Source organism: Festucalex cinctus, chromosome 2 (assembly GCF_051991245.1).
Source record: "Festucalex cinctus isolate MCC-2025b chromosome 2, RoL_Fcin_1.0, whole genome shotgun sequence".
Lineage (NCBI taxonomy): Eukaryota > Metazoa > Chordata > Actinopteri > Syngnathiformes > Syngnathidae > Festucalex > Festucalex cinctus.
Window position 1 is genome coordinate 9737067 of NC_135412.1, and position 7605 is coordinate 9744671.

At 40.9% G+C, this 7605-nt stretch overlaps 1 protein-coding gene across 7 annotated transcripts in view; it reads right to left on the bottom strand.

The window, feature by feature from the left end:
- The window catches only part of snphb (syntaphilin b), a 29025-nt gene extending 21749 nt beyond the window's left edge, over positions 1 to 7276 (bottom strand). For 3 of the 7 annotated variants that reach the window (XM_077512733.1, XM_077512731.1, XM_077512724.1), the window contains exon 1: positions 1832 to 2024. The gene's annotated coding sequence lies outside the window, so the exon portion shown is untranslated. Of the gene's footprint in view, positions 1 to 1402; positions 1775 to 1831; positions 2025 to 2459; positions 2530 to 7165 lie in introns of those variants that run through there. The other 4 variants (XM_077512725.1, XM_077512726.1, XM_077512728.1 and 1 more) reach the window with 4 other exon arrangements.
- Positions 7277 to 7605: the final 329 nt, after the last annotated feature.

Here is a 7605-nt window from a genome sequence, read left to right on the forward strand (position 1 = left end):
CGCAAGAATTGAACGCATTCAAGTCTACGTGTCAATTTACACCAGCTGCGGTGCGTCTGCTGTGCGGAACGACTGCGGCGATGCGGAAGGTTACCGCAAGCGTTCTATTTCTTCCGGACGCCGCATGCGGAATTTTGTGAAGTTGAAGAAATTAAACGAGCCGGACAGGAAATCGGGCGTCTCACATCAAGGTAGAGCCGGTATATTTCAAAATAAAACCGTTTGCGAACTCGGTTTTTTGGGAAGGAAGCTAGCTAGCTACATAGCATGACATGAGTCGGACATTTAAGACTTTTTCCTTAAATGTCCGAAATTAGCTCAGAATAAATTAAATGTGACAAAATAACACTATTTAAACACAAAACGTACCTACCCATGCTAGAACAGCCATGGTAGAAATCCCGGAAATAATGTCCAAAAAGCATATCGATGTAGTCACAACAGGCAAGCGTGGCTATTGTTTACAAATAGGATTCGATATACACGGTTGTGAATTGGGCTTTAGGGTATGTAAACGGTCATGCACAACTGTAGCCCTTCTATTCACTGTCATATGTGACATGCATCAGATTTTAATCGACTTTGGGGAAAAATATGTTTCAGCAAATGCAGATTCATGTTTTTTTTCCCCTCCCCTTTAGGCTTCTTTAACATGTACTGTACAGTTGTGTCACTTGAGAGCAAACCATCACAATTGTGTCACTTTACATCCATCCATCCATCCATTTTCTGAACCGCTTGTTCCCCACAAGGGTCGTGGGGTATGCTGGAGCCTATCTCAGCTGGCTATGGGCAGCAAGCGAGTTACACCCTGAACTGGTTGCCAGCCAAAAGCAGGGCTGTCACTTTACAATGTAATATAAATTATTTTTTGTTACGCCCCCCGGGAAGGAAGAAAATATTAAGCGCCCCTCTCCAACTCCAAATTGTAAGTACAACTATGCAGGTGGGCTAATAATACTCCTTCTGCATTTTCTGAGAATGAGCACGCCACTGCCACCTATTGTAGTGGATGTGCAGTTACACTTTATTCTAGTATAGCAAAAAATAAAACAAAAGAAAAACAAAACATGTTACCTGAGGTCACACACCCTGGCATCAACCCAAACGGGTCCCACCCCCTATCTGAGTGGGATGACAACCAGTACAGCAAAATATGGTAAATATTTGTCAAAGCCTGACAGCTTGAGGTGATCCGTAACCAAGCTCAAAGACAGAAAAAGAAACAAGCCGGCTTCCACTGCATCTACATCCCAAGTCATGTTCTATGTTGCTTACAGCCATTAGAGGGCATGTTTCCATGGCATCTGCATATTGCTATGTTATGATGTATTCACGAGCAATGTTTTTGGTAGTTATTTTTGCCCTAGCATCTTCTTGCATTCAAATTATTTGTACTCACTTTTTAATGTTTCAAAACAAGCTGCTGTCATCCGTCAGGTGTTGCGTCCCCAGTGGCAGAAATACTGCAAGGTCAAACTGCTGCGCCAAGAAACCTGTCACGACTTCAGGGCCTGCTAACATGGACGTCGCTCGGTGTGCCACTACTGGTGTGTGCTTGCACAGCCTCTTCAGCAAACCTACATTTGTATAATGTGTGCCTGATCGCACAGAAGCAGATTGAGCTTCAACATGCGTGATAACGAGGCAGCACCCCCCCTTTCAAAATAAACGGACAGAGCCCGAGTGCCGTTGAGTGCTTCCAAAATAAAACATGCCGCTTCGATGTGTACATTTAAGTCGTGTCCTTGATGCACACACATACACGCACACGCCATCCATTTATACTGCAGCGACTTCCAATGATAAAATCACGCATCGGGCTTCTTACCAGCTCACGCCCCCGCCTCTGCGTACGATGCGTTAGTCCTCCCTCGGCTCCTGGGGTTCCATATTTGGGGGATGTTTTCCTTTGGCTGGGAGCTCTGCAGGATGCAGAAGGGATGTTTTCACAGGAGGGGGAGGAGGAGGAGTGGTCCAAAAGGGGAGAGGGGAGGAGGCAAGAGGTGCACTGGATGGATGGATGCACAACACAGGCAGCACGCGGGGATTGTGGATGGCGATAACTGCGTCACGCTACGTCACAGTATTTAAAGGGAAATGATGACTCCAAATGGTGCAGGCAGCGGCGCTTTTAAAGATTATTTTCATTTGACTCTTTGGATCATGTAGATTCTGTTGAGGTGAGGATTTAAGTGAGAAGACACTCATTCATGAATTACCCAATCCCAATGAATGAATGAATGAATTAATTAATACATTTTTAGCAATGCAAAAGTATTTCAGTTAATGACAAATTACACAGCAGCTAAACTTGTTCACCACATCCACAAAAAACACTTAAAGTGTAATAAGATTAAATATAGTTCAAATGAAAGCATCTCCATGGCGGACCGCTCTCAGTCATCATGAGTGGGGTTCTTCATATTTGAAAGTGAAACAAATTAGTCTATACATACCACAAAAAGTTAAACCAACATGAACATGGACCAACATAAGAAGAAGCAGACAATGTCTTAGTTCTTGACATAAAAATTATATACACACATGATGGCACCTCAAAATCAAAATACTGTAGCATACAAAAAACCTACCAACACCAGCCAGTGTCCCTTCCGATCATCCTCCAGTGCTTGATCCATACGCCCTCTTACTCTCCTTCATCAATCCCAAATGCAATGCATGTTCACTTTACATTATCAGAATAAAGAGTTGATGCGTTAGTAATTAGGGAGGGGTACATTTAACGTTCGAGGGAAATCTACAGTGCTGTTGCCAACTGAACTGCGTGAATGACAGCAACCTTGTTATTTGTCGTTTTGCGAAGAATACAACAACTGTAAGCTTGTTTGCGTTGAAATTATGTCTTAATGGATAGCAGAATTACAATAAACCCGACCTATACATGAGAAAAAGTCATGGCCTCCTGCAAGTACAGTATATCAGCTTTGAGCTGAGTTAAACAGGCCCAGATTTCATATTGAGTGAGTTCATTAGTAAGCAAATTGAGGTGAAGGGATTTTGTTTCATGCCCAGCACAACTGTGGCACAAAGCACAGTCTAAATCTGTGCAGACTGCAGAGGTAGGTTAAATCTTGTGTTTCAATTAATTTGAATAGTAAACCAAGAAAAAAAGTAATGAATGCAGCATACATGCTTTGCATGTAAAATTTCATGCACTGAATGAGATGCTAGTTATAGTTGGACTCAGTATCAAAAATATTCTAAATACGCATCAACTTTGCCTGTGCTGTCATCTAGTGGGGACATTAAGTGCTGCAGAGATTTTTTTTTTTTTCCAGAACAACAGATGTAAAGCGTAACATTGGCCAACAGAGGTCACTCGTGGATCATTTTGCTCAAATGTCTGACTCCACTACTGGCAATAATAATGATGATGATAATGATGACTTTGATTATAATAACATTAATACTAATAATTAATTATAAGGATGATGATAATAATAATAATAAAATAATAATAATAATAATTACTATTATTATAATAGCCAGACCAAAAAAATTACATTAAAACGGATGTGTAGCTGCTGCTCTGGAATATACATTTATCATGACACAAGATCTGTAATTTTCCTCAAACGTATTACAAAAGTCGCAGATGAGCTGGAGCCAATAGGAAATGCATTTAACATACAGTTGTGCTTGAAAGTTTACATACCCTGGCCTAGGGGTATGTAAATTTATGAGCACACTGTATGGTGAGAAAAAGGTTGAATATTGCCCATAAAATCCAAAATACTGTGGGAATTGTTTTGATATTTTCAGAGATTGAAGTTGACATGAGTAGAGATGCATGTGAATTTTAGCATTTTTGTGTCATTAAGCGACATTTGGATTTTGTACATTTACAATTGTGCTCATAAGTTAACACAACCCAAAGGTATGTCAACCTTCAAGCGGAACTGTGCAGCATATGCATTTTTCAAAAGGAAGATTCTGTGCGCTAGTGGTACTGAGTGTCTCATAGTCCTTATGATATTCAGGCCTCTATGGTTCCAACTTCAATATCAAGACTTGGTGGGTGCAACTCATTTGACCCCTGCTGTTTCATACGCAAGAAGAAGAAGGGTGTAAACAACCCTTTCAACCCTTATATGTACTAAAAATCACATTTAAAATAATCCCCAAAGGCTCATATATAAAATTTTACAAAAAAAAAAAAAAGACTAAAACGAAGGACATTTTTGTTTGTTTGTTTATTCATTTTTTCCTTTCGGACACATTACAGTTTACATCAATCACATCACATCATTTGCAACATTGACGTCCGAAAGAAGGGCTGACGGGTAGAAGCCGAAGCTTATTCGAGACACGTCCCCATCGACCCATTACTATAACGCATCAATCATATACATTATTTAGAATAGTCATTAATTTTTATCTTTATCCATTCCATACTATCCCAGACACTGCTCGCTCAGTTCATCTTGAATGTCCGTGTGTAGATTGTGGCTAGTCCCAGTCATTTGGCACTGGTGAGTCGGTCCCCAGACGCCACCAGCAGGCCCACCCCGCCAGGCGAGCAGCCAAGGCAAGCGCAATTCTTCTCTTTCACCAGTAGGGTCTTCGCTGACCTCGGATCAGCTTTCACACATGTTGTGCTTTCCAGAAGAGTAGATCGGCTTGCATTCGGCCCATTGCTTTCAAGCAATTTCAGCACTCGATTCTGGTCAGGTAGCACCACTGGTTGCTAGCATGTTGTGGATCTGATGACTCCTGTGCGCTGCCCAGCCTAGCTCACCCAGCAGAGCGGCCTACGCCAGCCAAATTCCAGGAACCAGACCACCAACCCCCATTTTGCGTATTGACAGCAGATTCATTGGAGCCACAATACAGCCTTATCATGTAGCCTTGACTGTTAGAACAAATGTCCAAACGGAATTCGAGCCAGACAATATTTAGATTCAAACGGGAACAGCAATACATGTTATCAATGCAGGTGTATAAACAAGAGTTAGCCTTGGCAAAGTCAGCAAATAATCATATACAACTCCAGCTTTGGGTAATTAGTGATGTTGTTGTTGTTGTTGTTGTGATATTGTGAATTACTGTTGTCTCTCAAGCGCTGCCAATTCCTCAGCTCCTTTCACGATTCGTGTTTTTAGTTGACCAGAGTTATCTTTAGTTTGAATAAAAATTCGGCAGTCTTTTGTCCACGTGCTTTCGATAAGTCCATTCTTTCTCATTTGTCGAGCCTTTTTGGCGATGTCAGCATTTCGTTTGGTGAGGTTTTCGTTGATGTAGACATGTTTCCCACGAAGCTTGTGACGGTCTCTCAGAAGAGCAATCTTTTTCTTTCTGTCAACAAACCTGATCAGAACTGCCGGTGGTCATGTCCCTCCAGTTGGAAGCGAAAAGCACATCTGAATGTGCGCAGGATCAACAGTTAATCCCAAATCTCTGAGTTGAAGTGTCACTTGCTGCTCCACAGTCTCGTTCCCTGAATATTGGTCAGAATCTTCCGTGCTCGTGCTAGCCGCAGCTCTCAAAGGGCCACGGCGCGGCTTGATCTTGATACCGGTGACTATCACATCGTTGATACGAAGATTTTGTTCCAAATCATCCACTTTTTGTTCCAAGGCAACAATGCGTCGATCTTTTGCCTGTGTCTCTTTCTTCAATTGCTATATTTCCTGAAGAAGTGGCTCAATGCTCTTCTTCATTTCAAGTAATTCGGCAACCATTCCACTGAGTTTTTTAAGAGAAGATTTTATCTCCTCAATCTCGTCAGCTCTTTTTCCGCCAGGCATTCTGCAACAATGTAGTTACAAACACCAATTCAAAAATCAAAAAGTAGTTAGATTCACGAGCGAGTGCAGGAGCAAGTACAGATGCGTCCTATAATTATAGTTACTGTAGTTTTATTTTAGTTAGTTTTGTAAACATAAAATGTAGTTTCAATTAGTTTTCTTTTTTTCATCTTCGTTTTTTTTATTTTGTTAATGAAATTGTTGTTTTGAATTTTAGTTTTTTCGTTAGTTTTAGTTAACTAAAATAAACTTTAATAGCACCTGTTTTTCAACACCCTCCCTTCTTACTTTGACCATCTCCAAACATTTTTGTTTTTATTTTATTTGAACTGAGTCAAATGCCATTTTAGAATATGTCGCGGGCCACTAAAAAAATGGACGGCGGGCCGCAATTGGCCCCCGGGCCGTAGTTTGGACACCCCTGTTCGAAAACATGCACGACTGCGGCCCTCGAGGACTGGAGTTTGAGACCTGTGCAGTCTACATCGTCTATAGGTGTGAATGTGCCTCCTGCCTCCCAGATAATGTCAGTATGTTTTGGTCATGTTTACATGATTAGACAGGACGCCTTTCAATTGACATTCATTTGAAGGTGTCTGCGTGGTAGCACCAATTGTGTGTGAGGATGCTGAGCGTCAGGCGTGTGCTCGAGAAAGTTTGTTTGTAATAGATTAGAAAGAAAAGGAAGAGCATTTCATTAAAATTCAGTAGATGTACAACCGTACAAAGTTGAATAGAGGGAGAGATTACGGATTTCCACACAGCTTTCCTGCTGCCAAAAGTAATTCCTTAGCTCAACTTAAGGGCTTACATCCAGGTTGTTACCTAGCTGGCAGGATGAGACAGATAATAGACACTACTAAGGCACAGGAAGCCAAATGCCTCTGTTGTTAAAGCTGTTGTTATTTCCTCCACGTATTGGACAGCCCCTGAACAACAGTAAACAGTCCACAGAGATTATTCACCGCCTTACATAAAAAAAAAAAAAAAAAAAACAGTACAAAGCTGGCATCATCCTACTATAACGAGCTTGTGTTGCTTTATCAACTTTGTACAATACTACTCTCGCAGAATTTACTTTCACTTGCAGTTCAATTTTTTTTTTTTTTTTTTAAATTAGGATGTTGAGGCAGAGCTTTTGATCTTTCAGACTTCATCTCTTGTGGAACCAGCTTCCATATTCTGGAGGGTAGACACCATCTCTATATTCAAGAGTTACTGTAACTCCCTCTCGAGGCAAGACAAACTCAAATAGCTTTCTTTGACTGGTTTAATGAAGCGTCTCTCCATCTGACCGTGAAAACTGTACAGAAATAATAATAATACAGTACAATGAACAAAACATATGGCTACACAATAGCTAATAAATTCACAGTGAAGGGAAAACAAAATACCTCGTTGGCTGCTGCCACAAAAGAGGGAATTAAAGAGTCTTGAAATCTTGAAGTCCGTGTGTCCTAACAACATAAATTGAACGTACTGACCACGCGGTCACGCCAGCTGCATCGTTCCTTTTCCTCTTGAATGACCCGGAAGTACAACCCCGGAAATGAAAGTGCGCTCTCCAAAATAACGCGAGACCTTGTATACATCCAAAAATAAAGCAAATTCACATCTTCAATTATTGACGCTCAAAACAAACATACATTTACTTAAATGAACTTAACATTTTAAACACCAGAATGAATAATAATTAAATCAAACTGTAGATACACTTACAGTTACCGTCAAACATGTTTTCTTTTTCTTAGGTTTATAGTCAGGTATGACTCAGGCTCATTCATGTAAGAGGCAGACCCTGAACTGGTTGCCAATCAATCGCAGGGCACAAACA